At 42.4% G+C, this 18848-nt stretch overlaps 16 non-coding genes across 16 annotated transcripts; 9 read left to right on the forward strand and 7 right to left on the reverse strand.

The window, feature by feature from the left end:
- Window positions 1-1288: 1288 nt before the first annotated feature.
- Window positions 1289-1362, forward strand: trnan-guu (transfer RNA asparagine (anticodon GUU)). Its single transcript has one exon. It is a non-coding gene; the product is annotated as a tRNA-Asn (tRNA).
- A 3237-nt stretch (window positions 1363-4599) lies between these two features.
- Window positions 4600-4671, reverse strand: trnad-guc (transfer RNA aspartic acid (anticodon GUC)). Its single transcript has one exon. It is a non-coding gene; the product is annotated as a tRNA-Asp (tRNA).
- Window positions 4672-4878: 207 nt separating this feature from the next.
- trnan-guu (transfer RNA asparagine (anticodon GUU)) lies at window positions 4879-4952 on the forward strand. Its single transcript has one exon. It is a non-coding gene; the product is annotated as a tRNA-Asn (tRNA).
- A 1721-nt stretch (window positions 4953-6673) lies between these two features.
- On the forward strand, window positions 6674-6747 carry trnan-guu (transfer RNA asparagine (anticodon GUU)). Its single transcript has one exon. It is a non-coding gene; the product is annotated as a tRNA-Asn (tRNA).
- Window positions 6748-8189: 1442 nt separating this feature from the next.
- Window positions 8190-8261, reverse strand: trnad-guc (transfer RNA aspartic acid (anticodon GUC)). Its single transcript has one exon. It is a non-coding gene; the product is annotated as a tRNA-Asp (tRNA).
- Window positions 8262-8468: 207 nt separating this feature from the next.
- On the forward strand, window positions 8469-8542 carry trnan-guu (transfer RNA asparagine (anticodon GUU)). The gene has a single exon. It is a non-coding gene; the product is annotated as a tRNA-Asn (tRNA).
- A 1442-nt stretch (window positions 8543-9984) lies between these two features.
- On the reverse strand, window positions 9985-10056 carry trnad-guc (transfer RNA aspartic acid (anticodon GUC)). Its single transcript has one exon. It is a non-coding gene; the product is annotated as a tRNA-Asp (tRNA).
- A 207-nt stretch (window positions 10057-10263) lies between these two features.
- trnan-guu (transfer RNA asparagine (anticodon GUU)) lies at window positions 10264-10337 on the forward strand. The gene has a single exon. It is a non-coding gene; the product is annotated as a tRNA-Asn (tRNA).
- Window positions 10338-11779: 1442 nt separating this feature from the next.
- Window positions 11780-11851, reverse strand: trnad-guc (transfer RNA aspartic acid (anticodon GUC)). The gene has a single exon. It is a non-coding gene; the product is annotated as a tRNA-Asp (tRNA).
- A 207-nt stretch (window positions 11852-12058) lies between these two features.
- Window positions 12059-12132, forward strand: trnan-guu (transfer RNA asparagine (anticodon GUU)). Its single transcript has one exon. It is a non-coding gene; the product is annotated as a tRNA-Asn (tRNA).
- A 1442-nt stretch (window positions 12133-13574) lies between these two features.
- On the reverse strand, window positions 13575-13646 carry trnad-guc (transfer RNA aspartic acid (anticodon GUC)). The gene has a single exon. It is a non-coding gene; the product is annotated as a tRNA-Asp (tRNA).
- Window positions 13647-13853: 207 nt separating this feature from the next.
- trnan-guu (transfer RNA asparagine (anticodon GUU)) lies at window positions 13854-13927 on the forward strand. Its single transcript has one exon. It is a non-coding gene; the product is annotated as a tRNA-Asn (tRNA).
- Window positions 13928-15369: 1442 nt separating this feature from the next.
- Window positions 15370-15441, reverse strand: trnad-guc (transfer RNA aspartic acid (anticodon GUC)). The gene has a single exon. It is a non-coding gene; the product is annotated as a tRNA-Asp (tRNA).
- A 207-nt stretch (window positions 15442-15648) lies between these two features.
- On the forward strand, window positions 15649-15722 carry trnan-guu (transfer RNA asparagine (anticodon GUU)). The gene has a single exon. It is a non-coding gene; the product is annotated as a tRNA-Asn (tRNA).
- Window positions 15723-17164: 1442 nt separating this feature from the next.
- Window positions 17165-17236, reverse strand: trnad-guc (transfer RNA aspartic acid (anticodon GUC)). The gene has a single exon. It is a non-coding gene; the product is annotated as a tRNA-Asp (tRNA).
- A 204-nt stretch (window positions 17237-17440) lies between these two features.
- trnan-guu (transfer RNA asparagine (anticodon GUU)) lies at window positions 17441-17514 on the forward strand. The gene has a single exon. It is a non-coding gene; the product is annotated as a tRNA-Asn (tRNA).
- The last annotated feature ends 1334 nt before the right edge of the window (window positions 17515-18848 follow it).

An 18848-nucleotide genomic window follows, 5' to 3' on the forward strand; every position in this document is an offset into this window, starting at 1 on the left:
AACACACAGCCTGTTAATTTGGATGGACGCTCAAGCTTTCCCTAGGGCTGTAGGCTGAAGAACGTCCTGGCGCTGCCAACAGACATAGTTCCACTACATTGCAACTACTGAGTATCTTGGTTACTCCACAAGCAAAACACCTCAGTAGACGCCCTGCTTGACAATTCAGTTCAATAAGAAAGGGCCTTTTTCTCAATTCAATCTTTGCCTTCTGAGCAAGCAAGCACTTGTTAGTTTCACACTTTCCAAAGCTGGTCCTGGAAGATGTCAGGATGGACGAGGAGTCCGACGCACTGCGCTATAGTTGCAGTCTCGTACTGGCACGTGTTTGAATGCAACTTCTGACATTCAGCCAGCAGTCATGCTTATGCTCAGCTGTCCTCAACAATGTAACAGTGCATTATATTTACTGTCAAGCAACATCACCAACAAACTTGGTTGATGTCAAGTCATTCAGACAAAACGGACCTGTTTCTCTTTGGAGACTGTTGTCGGATGTGCTGGAAATGACGGAAAGACTGATCAATCCTTTCTGATTGCCTTTATCAGAAAACTCTTTCTGAGGTTCTGTGTGGTTTGTTTTGTATTTGTTTATAAGAACTTCAATTATATGGAATTTTCAGTTTTAAAGTGAATGGAAAAGGACAAGATGGGATTTCCTGGCGGTGAGAATTGATCTCATCACCAAGGAAACAACTTCTTAGGTCTTTGTCAGACAAGTTACAAATTGTATTTGTCCTTATTCCGGGAGGATTAAGGGCTACCTGGCTGTCATTGGATGCTATTGAAAGAGGTGTCAAGTCATTGCATTAGAACAATCGGTCTGACGACTTAGCTGTAATGCACAGTGGGCATCTTGTTGAACTTACCAAAACCTAACCTTAATTGTGAGAAAACAATGTCATGTCCTTCTTTGAAAGCTGTCTTTGAGAAGAAGCAGAAATGTGACAAGTGCCATATAGGACAGAAGCACTAAAGCTTTAGATGTGGACAAATGTTGTGAAACAGACAGTGCATTTAGAATAAATATTTGAGTCGCAAAGAATTGTGGGGTTCATGAATTACCTGTTGATAACGAGGAACTGACACACTTGAACAAACATGTCGAAGATGGGTCACAGACGAGCTGGGATGCACACTTTGTTTCCTCAATGGATGAAGTGGCATGAAAAACCAATTCAAATGCAATCTCTCACAAACAGACTTTTTAGTCCATTTCAAATAAGAAATGACATGTCGTCATTTACCAACAAGCACTATAATCAGAATGGTATTTTCCACACATGTTGTCTCTGTGGCGCAATAGGCTAGCGCGTTCGGCTGTTAACCGAAAGGTTGGTGGTTCAAGCCCACCCAGAGGCGTTGATTACTCCTGTCCTTCCTTCAATGCTAGTCTCATGTTTACTTCTATCTGGTTAGCTAATTTACTCAGTACTTTCATCCCTCAGCTCATGTAACTTTCTTAACTTCATATTCAAATCCAAATATTTCCCCAGACTCATGAAAATGCAAGAGTGGACACAAAGAGTGGGTGGGACAAGTGCTTTGGAACTTCAAAAGTACACAAAGCACAGGCCTCTTCTGTGCTGCTGCAACACACAGCCTGTTAATTTGGATGGACGCTCAAGCTTTCCCTAGGGCTGTAGGCTGAAGAACGTCCTGGCGCTGCCAACAGACATAGTTCCACTACATTGCAACTACTGAGTATCTTGGTTACTCCACAAGCAAAACACCTCAGTAGACGCCCTGCTTGACAATTCAGTTCAATAAGAAAGGGCCTTTTTCTCAATTCAATCTTTGCCTTCTGAGCAAGCAAGCACTTGTTAGTTTCACACTTTCCAAAGCTGGTCCTGGAAGATGTCAGGATGGACGAGGAGTCCGACGCACTGCGCTATAGTTGCAGTCTCGTACTGGCACGTGTTTGAATGCAACTTCTGACATTCAGCCAGCAGTCATGCTTATGCTCAGCTGTCCTCAACAATGTAACAGTGCATTATATTTACTGTCAAGCAACATCACCAACAAACTTGGTTGATGTCAAGTCATTCAGACAAAACGGACCTGTTTCTCTTTGGAGACTGTTGTCGGATGTGCTGGAAATGACGGAAAGACTGATCAATCCTTTCTGATTGCCTTTATCAGAAAACTCTTTCTGAGGTTCTGTGTGGTTTGTTTTGTATTTGTTTATAAGAACTTCAATTATATGGAATTTTCAGTTTTAAAGTGAATGGAAAAGGACAAGATGGGATTTCCTGGCGGTGAGAATTGATCTCATCACCAAGGAAACAACTTCTTAGGTCTTTGTCAGACAAGTTACAAATTGTATTTGTCCTTATTCCGGGAGGATTAAGGGCTACCTGGCTGTCATTGGATGCTATTGAAAGAGGTGTCAAGTCATTGCATTAGAACAATCGGTCTGACGACTTAGCTGTAATGCACAGTGGGCATCTTGTTGAACTTACCAAAACCTAACCTTAATTGTGAGAAAACAATGTCATGTCCTTCTTTGAAAGCTGTCTTTGAGAAGAAGCAGAAATGTGACAAGTGCCATATAGGACAGAAGCACTAAAGCTTTAGATGTGGACAAATGTTGTGAAACAGACAGTGCATTTAGAATAAATATTTGAGTCGCAAAGAATTGTGGGGTTCATGAATTACCTGTTGATTCTTGCAAAGAAGGCGGCCATTTTTGTGACACCACAGTGAGTGTGTAGGAGTTGATAGAGGTTTCACCAGCAAATAGGGGTTGGTGCAAGATAATGTGTTTTCTAGGAGCCAGTTGAAGGCTGAACTAGAAAAGGGCTCTACCCGTCAGGGAATCGAACCCTGGTCTTCCGCGTGACAGGCGGAGATACTGTCCACTAGACTAACGAGGAACTGACACACTTGAACAAACATGTCGAAGATGGGTCACAGACGAGCTGGGATGCACACTTTGTTTCCTCAATGGATGAAGTGGCATGAAAAACCAATTCAAATGCAATCTCTCACAAACAGACTTTTTAGTCCATTTCAAATAAGAAATGACATGTCATCATTTACCAACAAGCACTATAATCAGAATGGTATTTTCCACACATGTTGTCTCTGTGGCGCAATAGGCTAGCGCGTTCGGCTGTTTACCGAAAGGTTGGTGATTCAAGACCACCCAGAGGCGTTGATTACTCCTGTCCTTCCTTCAATGCTAGTCTCATGTTTACTTCTATCTGGTTAGCTAATTTACTCAGTACTTTCATCCCTCAGCTCATGTAACTTTCTTAACTTCATATTCAAATCCAAATATTTCCCCAGACTCATGAAAATGCAAGAGTGGACACAAAGAGTGGGTGGGACAAGTGCTTTGGAACTTCAAAAGTACACAAAGCACAGGCCTCTTCTGTGCTGCTGCAACACACAGCCTGTTAATTTGGATGGACGCTCAAGCTTTCCCTAGGGCTGTAGGCTGAAGAACGTCCTGGCGCTGCCAACAGACATAGTTCCACTACATTGCAACTACTGAGTATCTTGGTTACTCCACAAGCAAAACACCTCAGTAGACGCCCTGCTTGACAATTCAGTTCAAAAAGAAAGGGCCTTTTTCTCAATTCAATCTTTGCCTTCTGAGCAAGCAAGCACTTGTTAGTTTCACACTTTCCAAAGCTGGTCCTGGAAGATGTCAGGATGGACGAGGAGTCCGACGCACTGCGCTATAGTTGCAGTCTCGTACTGGCACCTGTTTGAATGCAACTTCTGACATTCAGCCAGCAGTCATGCTTATGCTCAGCTGTCCTCAACAATGTAACAGTGCATTATATTTACTGTCAAGCAACATCACCAACAAACTTGGTTGATGTCAAGTCATTCAGACAAAACGGACCTGTTTCTCTTTGGAGACTGTTGTCGGATGTGCTGGAAATGACGGAAAGACTGATCAATCCTTTCTGATTGCCTTTATCAGAAAACTCTTTCTGAGGTTCTGTGTGGTTTGTTTTGTATTTGTTTATAAGAACTTCAATTATATGGAATTTTCAGTTTTAAAGTGAATGGAAAAGGACAAGATGGGATTTCCTGGCGGTGAGAATTGATCTCATCACCAAGGAAACAACTTCTTAGGTCTTTGTCAGACAAGTTACAAATTGTATTTGTCCTTATTCCGGGAGGATTAAGGGCTACCTGGCTGTCATTGGATGCTATTGAAAGAGGTGTCAAGTCATTGCATTAGAACAATCGGTCTGACGACTTAGCTGTAATGCACAGTGGGCATCTTGTTGAACTTACCAAAACCTAACCTTAATTGTGAGAAAACAATGTCATGTCCTTCTTTGAAAGCTGTCTTTGAAAAGAAGCAGAAATGTGACAAGTGCCATATAGGACAGAAGCACTAAAGCTTTAGATGTGGACAAATGTTGTGAAACAGACAGTGCATTTAGAATAAATATTTGAGTCACAAAGAATTGTGGGGTTCATGAATTACCTGTTGATTCTTGCAAAGAAGGCGGCCATTTTTGTGACACCACAGTGAGTGTGTAGGAGTTGATAGAAGTTTCACCAGCAAATAGGGGTTGGTGCAAGATAATGTGTTTTCTAGGAGCCAGTTGAAGGCTGAACTAGAAAAGGGCTCTCCCCGTCAGGGAATCGAACCCTGGTCTTCCGCGTGACAGGCGGAGATACTGTCCACTATACTAACGAGGAACTGACACACTTGAACAAACATGTCGAAGATGGGTCACAGACGAGCTGGGATGCACACTTTGTTTCCTCAATGGATGAAGTGGCATGAAAAACCAATTCAAATGCAATCTCTCACAAACAGACTTTTTAGTCCATTTCAAATAAGAAATGACATGTCATCATTTACCAACAAGCACTATAATCAGAATGGTATTTTCCACACATGTTGTCTCTGTGGCGCAATAGGCTAGCGCGTTCGGCTGTTAACCAAAAGGTTGGTGGTTCAAGCCCACCCAGAGGCGTTGATTACTCCTGTCCTTCCTTCAATGCTAGTCTCATGTTTACTTCTATCTGGTTAGCTAATTTACTCAGTACTTTCATCCCTCAGCTCATGTAACTTTCTTAACTTCATATTCAAATCCAAATATTTCCCCAGACTCATGAAAATGCAAGAGTGGACACAAAGAGTGGGTGGGACAAGTGCTTTGGAACTTCAAAAGTACACAAAGCACAGGCCTCTTCTGTGCTGCTGCAACACACAGCCTGTTAATTTGGATGGACGCTCAAGCTTTCCCTAGGGCTGTAGGCTGAAGAACGTCCTGGCGCTGCCAACAGACATAGTTCCACTACATTGCAACTACTGAGTATCTTGGTTACTCTACAAGCAAAACACCTCAGTAGACGCCCTGCTTGACAATTCAGTTCAAAAAGAAAGGGCCTTTTTCTCAATTCAATCTTTGCCTTCTGAGCAAGCAAGCACTTGTTAGTTTCACACTTTCCAAAGCTGGTCCTGGAAGATGTCAGGATGGACGAGGAGTCCGACGCACTGCGCTATAGTTGCAGTCTCGTACTGGCACGTGTTTGAATGCAACTTCTGACATTCAGCCAGCAGTCATGCTTATGCTCAGCTGTCCTCAACAATGTAACAGTGCATTATATTTACTGTCAAGCAACATCACCAACAAACTTGGTTGATGTCAAGTCATTCAGACAAAACGGACCTGTTTCTCTTTGGAGACTGTTGTCGGATGTGCTGGAAATGACGGAAAGACTGATCAATCCTTTCTGATTGCCTTTATCAGAAAACTCTTTCTGAGGTTCTGTGTGGTTTGTTTTGTATTTGTTTATAAGAACTTCAATTATATGGAATTTTCAGTTTTAAAGTGAATGGAAAAGGACAAGATGGGATTTCCTGGCAGTGAGAATTGATCTCATCACCAAGGAAACAACTTCTTAGGTCTTTGTCAGACAAGTTACAAATTGTATTTGTCCTTATTCCGGGAGGATTAAGGGCTACCTGGCTGTCATTGGATGCTATTGAAAGAGGTGTCAAGTCATTGCATTAGAACAATCGGTCTGACGACTTAGCTGTAATGCACAGTGGGCATCTTGTTGAACTTACCAAAACCTAACCTTAATTGTGAGAAAACAATGTCATGTCCTTCTTTGAAAGCTGTCTTTGAAAAGAAGCAGAAATGTGACAAGTGCCATATAGGACAGAAGCACTAAAGCTTTAGATGTGGACAAATGTTGTGAAACAGACAGTGCATTTAGAATAAATATTTGAGTCACAAAGAATTGTGGGGTTCATGAATTACCTGTTGATTCTTGCAAAGAAGGCGGCCATTTTTGTGACACCACAGTGAGTGTGTAGGAGTTGATAGAGGTTTCACCAGCAAATAGGGGTTGGTGCAAGATAATGTGTTTTCTAGGAGCCAGTTGAAGGCTGAACTAGAAAAGGGCTCTCCCCGTCAGAGAATCGAACCCTGGTCTTCCGCGTGACAGGCGGAGATACTGTCCACTATACTAACGAGGAACTGACACACTTGAACAAACATGTCGAAGATGGGTCACAGACGAGCTGGGATGCACACTTTGTTTCCTCAATGGATGAAGTGGCATGAAAAACCAATTCAAATGCAATCTCTCACAAACAGACTTTTTAGTCCATTTCAAATAAGAAATGACATGTCATCATTTACCAACAAGCACTATAATCAGAATGGTATTTTCCACACATGTTGTCTCTGTGGCGCAATAGGCTAGCGCGTTCGGCTGTTAACCAAAAGGTTGGTGGTTCAAGCCCACCCAGAGGCGTTGATTACTCCTGTCCTTCCTTCATTGCTAGTCTCATGTTTACTTCTATCTGGTTAGCTAATTTACTCAGTACTTTCATCCCTCAGCTCATGTAACTTTCTTAACTTCATATTCAAATCCAAATATTTCCCCAGACTCATGAAAATGCAAGAGTGGACACAAAGAGTGGGTGGGACAAGTGCTTTGGAACTTCAAAAGTACACAAAGCACAGGCCTCTTCTGTGCTGCTGCAACACACAGCCTGTTAATTTGGATGGACGCTCAAGCTTTCCCTAGGGCTGTAGGCTGAAGAACGTCCTGGCGCTGCCAACAGACATAGTTCCACTACATTGCAACTACTGAGTATCTTGGTTACTCCACAAGCAAAACACCTCAGTAGACGCCCTGCTTGACAATTCAGTTCAAAAAGAAAGGGCCTTTTTCTCAATTCAATCTTTGCCTTCTGAGCAAGCAAGCACTTGTTGGTTTCACACTTTCTAAAGCTGGTCCTGGAAGATGTCAGGATGGACGAGGAGTCCGACGCACTGCGCTATAGTTGCAGTCTCGTACTGGCACCTGTTTGAATGCAACTTCTGACATTCAGCCAGCAGTCATGCTTATGCTCAGCTGTCCTCAACAATGTAACAGTGCATTATATTTACTGTCAAGCAACATCACCAACAAACTCTGTTGATGTCAAGTCATTCAGACAAAACGGACCTGTTTCTCTTTGGAGACTGTTGTCGGATGTGCTGGAAATGACGGAAAGACTGATCAATCCTTTCTGATTGCCTTTATCAGAAAACTCTTTCTGAGGTTCTGTGTGGTTTGTTTTGTATTTGTTTATAAGAACTTCAATTATATGGAATTTTCAGTTTTAAAGTGAATGGAAAAGGACAAGATGGGATTTCCTGGCGGTGAGAATTGATCTCATCACCAAGGAAACAACTTCTTAGGTCTTTGTCAGACAAGTTACAAATTGTATTTGTCCTTATTCCGGGAGGATTAAGGGCTACCTGGCTGTCATTGGATGCTATTGAAAGAGGTGTCAAGTCATTGCATTAGAACAATCGGTCTGACGACTTAGCTGTAATGCACAGTGGGCATCTTGTTGAACTTACCAAAACCTAACCTTAATTGTGAGAAAACAATGTCATGTCCTTCTTTGAAAGCTGTCTTTGAAAAGAAGCAGAAATGTGACAAGTGCCATATAGGACAGAAGCACTAAAGCTTTAGATGTGGACAAATGTTGTGAAACAGACAGTGCATTTAGAATAAATATTTGAGTCACAAAGAATTGTGGGGTTCATGAATTACCTGTTGATTCTTGCAAAGAAGGCGGCCATTTTTGTGACACCACAGTGAGTGTGTAGGAGTTGATAGAGGTTTCACCAGCAAATAGGGGTTGGTGCAAGATAATGTGTTTTCTAGGAGCCAGTTGAAGGCTGAACTAGAAAAGGGCTCTCCCCGTCAGGGAATCGAACCCTGGTCTTCCGCGTGACAGGCGGAGATACTGTCCACTAGACTAACGAGGAACTGACACACTTGAACAAACATGTCGAACATGGGTCACAGACGAGCTGGGATGCACACTTTGTTTCCTCAATGGATGAAGTGGCATGAAAAACCAATTCAAATGCAATCTCTCACAAACAGACTTTTTAGTCCATTTCAAATAAGAAATGACATGTCATCATTTACCAACAAGCACTATAATCAGAATGGTATTTTCCGCACATGTTGTCTCTGTGGCGCAATAGGCTAGCGCGTTCGGCTGTTAACCGAAAGGTTGGTGGTTCAAGCCCACCCAGAGGCGTTGGTTACTCCTGTCCTTCCTTCAATCCTAGTCTCATGTTTACTTCTATCTGGTTAGCTAATTTACTCAGTACTTTCATCCCTCAGCTCATGTAACTTTCTTAACTTCATATTCAAATCCAAATATTTCCCCAGACTCATGAAAATGCAAGAGTGGACACAAAGAGTGGGTGGGACAAGTGCTTTGGAGCTTCAAAAGTACACAAAGCACAGGCCTCTTCTGTGCTGCTGCAACACACAGCCTGTTAATTTGGATGGACGCTCAAGCTTTCCCTAGGGCTGTAGGCTGAATAACGTCCTGGCTCTGCCAACAGACATAGTTCCACTACATTGCAACTACTGAGTATCTTGGTTACTCCACAAGCAAAACACCTCAGTAGACGCCCTGCTTGACAATTCAGTTCAAAAAGAAAGGGCCTTTTTCTCAATTCAATCTTTGCCTTCTGAGCAAGCAAGCACTTGTTGGTTTCACACTTTCTAAAGCTGGTCCTGGAAGATGTCAGGATGGACGAGTAGTCCGACGCACTGCGCTATAGTTGCAGTCTCGTACTGGCACCTGTTTGAATGCAACTTCTGACATTCAGCCAGCAGTCATGCTTATGCTCAGCTGTCCTCAACAATGTAACAGTGCATTATATTTACTGTCAAGCAACATCACCAACAAACTCTGTTGATGTCAAGTCATTCAGACAAAACGGACCTGTTTCTCTTTGGAGACTGTTGTCGGATGTGCTGGAAATGACGGAAAGACTGATCAATCCTTTCTGATTGCCTTTATCAGAAAACTCTTTCTGAGGTTCTGTGTGGTTTGTTTTGTATTTGTTTATAAGAACTTCAATTATATGGAATTTTCAGTTTTAAAGTGAATGGAAAAGGACAAGATGGGATTTCCTGGCGGTGAGAATTGATCTCATCACCAAGGAAACAACTTCTTAGGTCTTTGTCAGACAAGTTACAAATTGTATTTGTCCTTATTCCGGGAGAATTAAGGGCTACCTGGCTGTCATTGGATGCTATTGAAAGAGGTGTCAAGTCATTGCATTAGAACAATCGGTCTGACGACTTAGCTGTAATGCACAGTGGGCATCTTGTTGAACTTACCAAAACCTAACCTTAATTGTGAGAAAACAATGTCATGTCCTTCTTTGAAAGATGTCTTTGAAAAGAAGCAGAAATGTGACAAGTGCCATATAGGACAGAAGCACTAAAGCTTTAGATGTGGACAAATGTTGTGAAACAGACAGTGCATTTAGAATAAATATTTGAGTCGCAAAGAATTGTGGGGTTCATGAATTACCTGTTGATTCTTGCAAAGAAGGCGGCCATTTTTGTGACACCACAGTGAGTGTGTAGGAGTTGATAGAGGTTTCACCAGCAAATAGGGGTTGGTGCAAGATAATGTGTTTTCTAGGAGCCAGTTGAAGGCTGAACTAGAAAAGGGCTCTCCCCGTCAGGGAATCGAACCCTGGTCTTCCGCGTGACAGGCGGAGATACTGTCCACTATACTAACGAGGAACTGACACACTTGAACAAACATGTCGAAGACGGGTCACAGACGAGCTGGGATGCACACTTTGTTTCCTCAATGGATGAAGTGGCATGAAAAACCAATTCAAATGCAATCTCTCACAAACAGACTTTTTAGTCCATTTCAAATAAGAAATGACATGTCATCATTTACCAACAAGCACTATAATCAGAATGGTATTTTCCACACATGTTGTCTCTGTGGCGCAATAGGCTAGCGCGTTCGGCTGTTAACCGAAAGGTTGGTGGTTCAAGCCCACCCAGAGGCGTTGTTTACTCCTGTCCTTCCTTCAATGCTAGTCTCATGTTTACTTCTATCTGGTTAGCTAATTTACTCAGTACTTTCATCCCTCAGCTCATGTGACTTTCTTAACTTCATATTCAAATCCAAATATTTCCCCAGACTCATGAAAATGCAAGAGTGGACACAAAGAGTGGGTGGGACAAGTGCTTTGGAGCTTCAAAAGTACACAAAGCACAGGCCTCTTCTGTGCTGCTGCAACACACAGCCTGTTAATTTGGATGGACGCTCAAGCTTTCCCTAGGGCTGTAGGCTGAAGAACGTCCTGGCACTGCCAACAGACATAGTTCCACTACATTGCAACTACTGAGTATCTTGGTTACTCCACAAGCAAAACACCTCAGTAGACGCCCTGCTTGACAATTCAGTTCAAAAAGAAAGGGCCTTTTTCTCAATTCAATCTTTGCCTTCTGAGCAAGCAAGCACTTGTTGGTTTCACACTTTCCAAAGCTGGTCCTGGAAGACGTCAGGATGGACGAGGTGTCCGACGCACTGCGCTATAGTTGCAGTCTCGTACTGGCACGTGTTTGAATGCAACTTCTGACATTCAGCCAGCAGTCATGCTTATGCTCAGCTGTCCTCAACAATGTAACAGTGCATTATATTTACTGTCAAGCAACATCACCAACAAACTTGGTTGATGTCAAGTCATTCAGACAAAACGGACCTGTTTCTCTTTGGAGACTGTTGTCGGATGTGCTGGAAATGACGGAAAGACTGATCAATCCTTTCTGATTGCCTTTATCAGAAAACTCTTTCTGAGGTTCTGTGTGGTTTGTTTTGTATTTGTTTATAAGAACTTCAATTACATGGAATTTTCAGTTTTAAAGTGAATGGAAAAATACAAGATGGGATTTCCTGGCGGTGAGAATTGATCTCATCACCAAGGAAACAACTTCTTAGGTCTTTGTCAGACAAGTTACAAATTGTATTTGTCCTTATTCCGGGAGGATTAAGGGCTACCTGGCTGTCATTGGATGCTATTGAAAGAAGTGTCAAGTCATTGCATTAGAACAATCGGTCTGACGACTTAGCTGTAATGCACAATGGGCATCTTGATGAACTTACCAAAACCTAACCTTAATTGTGAGAAAACAATGTCATGTCCTTCTTTGAAAGATGTCTTTGAAAAGAAGCAGAAATGTGACAAGTGCCATATAGGACAGAAGCACTAAAGCTTTAGATGTGGACAAATGTTGTGAAACAGACAGTGCATTTAGAATAAATATTTGAGTCGCAAAGAATTGTGGGGTTCATGAATTACCTGTTGATTCTTGCAAAGAAGGCGGCCATTTTTGTGACACCACAGTGAGTGTGTAGGAGTTGATAGAGGTTTCACCAGCAAATAGGGGTTGGTGCAAGATAATGTGTTTTCTAGGAGCCAGTTGAAGGCTGAACTAGAAAAGGGCTCTCCCCGTCAGGGAATCGAACCCTGGTCTTCCGCGTGACAGGCGGAGATACTGTCCACTATACTAACGAGGAACTGACACACTTGAACAAACATGTCGAAGATGGGTCACAGACGAGCTGGGATGCACACTTTGTTTCCTCAATGGATGAAGTGGCATGAAAAACCAATTCAAATGCAATCTCTCACAAACAGACTTTTTAGTCCATTTCAAATAAGAAATGACATGTCATCATTTACCAACAAGCACTATAATCAGAATGGTATTTTCCACACATGTTGTCTCTGTGGCGCAATAGGCTAGCGCGTTCGGCTGTTAACCAAAAGGTTGGTGGTTCAAGCCCACCCAGAGGCGTTGATTACTCCTGTCCTTCCTTCAATGCTAGTCTCATGTTTACTTCTATCTGGTTAGCTAATTTACTCAGTACTTTCATCCCTCAGCTCATGTAACTTTCTTAACTTCATATTCAAATCCAAATATTTCCCCAGACTCATGAAAATGCAAGAGTGGACACAAAGAGTGGGTGGGACAAGTGCTTTGGAACTTCAAAAGTACACAAAGCACAGGCCTCTTCTGTGCTGCTGCAACACACAGCCTGTTAATTTGGATGGACGCTCAAGCTTTCCCTAGGGCTGTAGGCTGAAGAACGTCCTGGCGCTGCCAACAGACATAGTTCCACTACATTGCAACTGCTGAGTATCTTGGTTACTCCACAAGCAAAACACCTCAGTAGACGCCCTGCTTGACAATTCAGTTCAAAAAGAAAGGGCCTTTTTCTCAATTCAATCTTTGCCTTCTGAGCAAGCAAGCACTTGTTAGTTTCACACTTTCCAAAGCTGGTCCTGGAAGATGTCAGGATGGACGAGGAGTCCGACGCACTGCGCTATAGTTGCAGTCTCGTACTGGCACGTGTTTGAATGCAACTTCTGACATTCAGCCAGCAGTCATGCTTATGCTCAGCTGTCCTCAACAATGTAACAGTGCATTATATTTACTGTCAAGCAACATCACCAACAAACTTGGTTGATGTCAAGTCATTCAGACAAAACGGACCTGTTTCTCTTTGGAGACTGTTGTCGGATGTGCTGGAAATGACGGAAAGACTGATCAATCCTTTCTGATTGCCTTTATCAGAAAACTCTTTCTGAGGTTCTGTGTGGTTTGTTTTGTATTTGTTTATAAGAACTTCAATTATATGGAATTTTCAGTTTTAAAGTGAATGGAAAAGGACAAGATGGGATTTCCTGGCGGTGAGAATTGATCTCATCACCAAGGAAACAACTTCTTAGGTCTTTGTCAGACAAGTTACAAATTGTATTTGTCCTTATTCCGGGAGGATTAAGGGCTACCTGGCTGTCATTGGATGCTATTGAAAGAGGTGTCAAGTCATTGCATTAGAACAATCGGTCTGACGACTTAGCTGTAATGCACAGTGGGCATCTTGTTGAACTTACCAAAACCTAACCTTAATTGTGAGAAAACAATGTCATGTCCTTCTTTGAAAGCTGTCTTTGAAAAGAAGCAGAAATGTGACAAGTGCCATATAGGACAGAAGCACTAAAGCTTTAGATGTGGACAAATGTTGTGAAACAGACAGTGCATTTAGAATAAATATTTGAGTCGCAAAGAATTGTGGGGTTCATGAATTACCTGTTGATTCTTGCAAAGAAGGCGGCCATTTTTGTGACACCACAGTGAGTGTGTAGGAGTTGATAGAGGTTTCACCAGCAAATAGGGGTTGGTGCAAGATAATGTGTTTTCTAGGAGCCAGTTGAAGGCTGAACTAGAAAAGGGCTCTCCCCGTCAGGGAATCGAACCCTGGTCTTCCGCGTGACAGGCGGAGATACTGTCCACTATACTAACGAGGAACTGACACACTTGAACAAACATGTCGAAGACGGGTCACAGACGAGCTGGGATGCACACTTTGTTTCCTCAATGGATGAAGTGGCATGAAAAACCAATTCAAATGCAATCTCTCACAAACAGACTTTTTAGTCCATTTCAAATAAGAAATGACATGTCATCATTTACCAACAAGCACTATAATCAGAATGGTATTTTCCACACATGTTGTCTCTGTGGCGCAATAGGCTAGCGCGTTCGGCTGTTAACCGAAAGGTTGGTGGTTCGAGCCCACCCAGAGGCGTTGTTTACTCCTGTCCTTCCTTCAATGCTAGTCTCATGTTTACTTCTATCTGGTTAGCTAATTTACTCAGTACTTTCATCCCTCAGCTCATGTGACTTTCTTAACTTCATATTCAAATCCAAATATTTCCCCAGACTCATGAAAATGCAAGAGTGGACACAAAGAGTGGGTGGGACAAGTGCTTTGGAGCTTCAAAAGTACACAAAGCACAGGCCTCTTCTGTGCTGCTGCAACACACAGCCTGTTAATTTGGATGGACGCTCAAGCTTTCCCTAGGGCTGTAGGCTGAAGAACGTCCTGGCACTGCCAACAGACATAGTTCCACTACATTGCAACTACTGAGTATCTTGGTTACTCCACAAGCAAAACACCTCAGTAGACGCCCTGCTTGACAATTCAGTTCAAAAAGAAAGGGCCTTTTTCTCAATTCAATCTTTGCCTTCTGAGCAAGCAAGCACTTGTTGGTTTCACACTTTCCAAAGCTGGTCCTGGAAGACGTCAGGATGGACGAGGAGTCCGACGCACTGCGCTATAGTTGCAGTCTCGTACTGGCACGTGTTTGAATGCAACTTCTGACATTCAGCCAGCAGTCATGCTTATGCTCAGCTGTCCTCAACAATGTAACAGTGCATTATATTTACTGTCAAGCAACATCACCAACAAACTTGGTTGATGTCAAGTCATTCAGACAAAACTGACCTGTTTCTCTTTGGAGACTGTTGTCGGATGTGCTGGAAATGACGGAAAGACTGATCAATCCTTTCTGATTGCCTTTATCAGAAAACTCTTTCTGAGGTTCTGTGTGGTTTGTTTTGTATTTGTTTATAAGAACTTCAATTACATGGAATTTTCAGTTTTAAAGTGAATGGAAAAGGACAAGATGGGATTTCCTGGCGGTGAGAATTGATCTCATCACCAAGGAAACAACTTCTTAGGTCTTTGTCAGACAAGTTACAAATTGTATTTGTCCTTATTCCGGGAGGATTAAGGGCTACCTGGCTGTCATTGGATGCTATTGAAAGAAGTGTCAAGTCATTGCATTAGAACAATCGGTCTGACGACTTAGCTGTAATGCACAGTGGGCATCTTGATGAACTTACCAAAACCTAACCTTAATTGTGAGAAAACAATGTCATGTCCTTCTTTGAAAGCTGTCTTTGAAAAGAAGCAGAAATGTGACAAGTGCCATATAGGACAGAAGCACTAAAGCTTTAGATGTGGACAAATGTTGTGAAACAGACAGTGCATTTAGAATAAATATTTGAGTCGCAAAGAATTGTGGGGTTCATGAATTACCTGTTGATTCTTGCAAAGAAGGCGGCCATTTTTGTGACACCACAGTGAGTGTGTAGGAGTTGATAGAGGTTTCACCAGCAAATAGGGGTTGGTGCAAGATAATGTGTTTTCTAGGAGCCAGTTGAAGGCTGAACTAGAAAAGGGCTCTCCCCGTCAGGGAATCGAACCCTGGTCTTCCGCGTGACAGGCGGAGATACTGTCCACTATACTAACGAGGAACTGACACACTTGAAAAAACATGTCGAAGATGGGTCACAGACGAGCTGGGATGCACACTTTGTTTCCTCAATGGATGAAGTGGCATGAAAAACCAATTCAAATGCAATCTCTCACAAACAGACTTTTTAGTCCATTTCAAATAAGAAATGACATGTCATCATTTACCAACAAGCACTATAATCAGAATGGTATTTTCCACACATGTTGTCTCTGTGGCGCAATAGGCTAGCGCGTTCGGCTGTTAACCAAAAGGTTGGTGGTTCAAGCCCACCCAGAGGCGTTGATTACTCCTGTCCTTCCTTCAATGCTAGTCTCATGTTTACTTCTATCTGGTTAGCTAATTTACTCAGTACTTTCATCCCTCAGCTCATGTAACTTTCTTAACTTCATATTCAAATCCAAATATTTCCCCAGACTCATGAAAATGCAAGAGTGGACACAAAGAGTGGGTGGGACAAGTGCTTTGGAACTTCAAAAGTACACAAAGCACAGGCCTCTTCTGTGCTGCTGCAACACACAGCCTGTTAATTTGGATGGACGCTCAAGCTTTCCCTAGGGCTGTAGGCTGAAGAACGTCCTGGCGCTGCCAACAGACATAGTTCCACTACATTGCAACTGCTGAGTATCTTGGTTACTCCACAAGCAAAACACCTCAGTAGACGCCCTGCTTGAAAATTCAGTTCAAAAAGAAAGGGCCTTTTTCTCAATTCAATCTTTGCCTTCTGAGCAAGCAAGCACTTGTTAGTTTCACACTTTCCAAAGCTGGTCCTGGAAGATGTCAGGATGGACGAGGAGTCCGACGCACTGCGCTATAGTTGCAGTCTCGTACTGGCACGTGTTTGAATGCAACTTCTGACATTCAGCCAGCAGTCATGCTTATGCTCAGCTGTCCTCAACAATGTAACAGTGCATTATATTTACTGTCAAGCAACATCACCAACAAACTTGGTTGATGTCAAGTCATTCAGACAAAACGGACCTGTTTCTCTTTGGAGACTGTTGTCGGATGTGCTGGAAATGACGGAAAGACTGATCAATCCTTTCTGATTGCCTTTATCAGAAAACTCTTTCTGAGGTTCTGTGTGGTTTGTTTTGTATTTGTTTATAAGAACTTCAATTATATGGAATTTTCAGTTTTAAAGTGAATGGAAAAGGACAAGATGGGATTTCCTGGCGGTGAGAATTGATCTCATCACCAAGGAAACAACTTCTTAGGTCTTTGTCAGACAAGTTACAAATTGTATTTGTCCTTATTCCGGGAGGATTAAGGGCTACCTGGCTGTCATTGGATGCTATTGAAAGAGGTGTCAAGTCATTGCATTAGAACAATCGGTCTGACGACTTAGCTGTAATGCACAGTGGGCATCTTGTTGAACTTACCAAAACCTAACCTTAATTGTGAGAAAACAATGTCATGTCCTTCTTTGAAAGCTGTCTTTGAAAAGAAGCAGAAATGTGACAAGTGCCATATAGGACAGAAGCACTAAAGCTTTAGATGTGGACAAATGTTGTGAAACAGACAGTGCATTTAGAATAAATATTTGAGTCACAAAGAATTGTGGGGTTCATGAATTACCTGTTGATTCTTGCAAAGAAGGCGGCCATTTTTGTGACACCACAGTGAGTGTGTAGGAGTTGATAGAGGTTTCACCAGCAAATAGGGGTTGGTGCAAGATAATGTGTTTTCTAGGAGCCAGTTGAAGGCTGAACTAGAAAAGGGCTCTCCCCGTCAGGGAATCGAACCCTGGTCTTCCGCGTGACAGGCGGAGATACTGTCCACTATACTAACGAGGAACTGACACACTTGAACAAACATGTCGAAGATGGGTCACAGACGAGCTGGGATGCACACTTTGTTTCCTCAATGGATGAAGTGGCATGAAAAACCAATTCAAATGCAATCTCTCACAAACAGACTTTTTAGTCCATTTCAAATAAGAAATGACATATCATTTACCAACAAGCACTATAATCAGAATGGTATTTTCCACACATGTTGTCTCTGTGGCGCAATAGGCTAGCGCGTTCGGCTGTTAACCAAAAGGTTGGTGGTTCAAGCCCACCCAGAGGCGTTGATTACTCCTGTCCTTCCTTCAATGCTAGTCTCATGTTTACTTCTATCTGGTTAGCTAATTTACTCAGTACTTTCATCCCTCAGCTCATGTAACTTTCTTAACTTAATATTCAAATCCAAATATTTCCCCAGACTCATGAAAATGCAAGAGTGGACACAAAGAGTGGGTGGGACAAGTGCTTTGGAACTTCAAAAGTACACAAAGCACAGGCCTCTTCTGTGCTGCTGCAACACACAGCCTGTTAATTTGGATGGACGCTCAAGCTTTCCCTAGGGCTGTAGGCTGAAGAACGTCCTGGCGCTGCCAACAGACATAGTTCCACTACATTGCAACTACTGAGTATCTTGGTTACTCCACAAGCAAAACACCTCAGTAGACGCCCTGCTTGACAATTCAGTTCAAAAAGAAAGGGCCTTTTTCTCAATTCAATCTTTGCCTTCTGAGCAAGCAAGCACTTGTTAGTTTCACACTTTCCAAAGCTGGTCCTGGAAGATGTCAGGATGGACGAGGAGTCCGACGCACTGCGCTATAGTTGCAGTCTCGTACTGGCACGTGTTTGAATGCAACTTCTGACATTCAGCCAGCAGTCATGCTTATGCTCAGCTGTCCTCAACAATGTAACAGTGCATTATATTTACTGTCAAGCAACATCACCAACAAACTTGGTTGATGTCAAGTCATTCAGACAAAACGGACCTGTTTCTCTTTGGAGACTGTTGTCGGATGTGCTGGAAATGACGGAAAGACTGATCAATCCTTTCTGATTGCCTTTATCAGAAAACTCTTTCTGAGGTTCTGTGTGGTTTGTTTTGTATTTGTTTATAAGAACTTCAATTATATGGAATTTTCAGTTTTAAAGTGAAAGGAAAAGGACAAGATGGGATTTCCTGGCGGTGAGAATTGATCTCATCACCAAGGAAACAACTTCTTAGGTCTTTGTCAGACAAGTTACAAATTGTATTTGTCCTTATTCCGGGAGGATTAAGGGCTACCTGGCTGTCATTGGATGCTATTGAAAGAGGTGTCAAGTCATTGCATTAGAACAATCGGTCTGACGACTTAGCTGTAATGCACAGTGGGCATCTTGTTGAACTTACCAAAACCTAACCTTAATTGTGAGAAAACAATGTCATGTCCTTCTTTGAAAGCTGTCTTTGAAAAGAAGCAGAAATGTGACAAGTGCCATATAGGACAGAAGCACTAAAGCTTTAGATGTGGACAAATGTTGTGAAACAGACAGTGCATTTAGAATAAATATTTGAGTCACAAAGAATTGTGGGGTTCATGAATTACCTGTTGATTCTTGCAAAGAAGGCGGCCATTTTTGTGAC

This window comes from Oryzias latipes, chromosome 11 (assembly GCF_053564925.1).
Source record: "Oryzias latipes strain Hd-rR chromosome 11, Olatipes_Hd-rR_3.1".
Lineage (NCBI taxonomy): Eukaryota > Metazoa > Chordata > Actinopteri > Beloniformes > Adrianichthyidae > Oryzias > Oryzias latipes.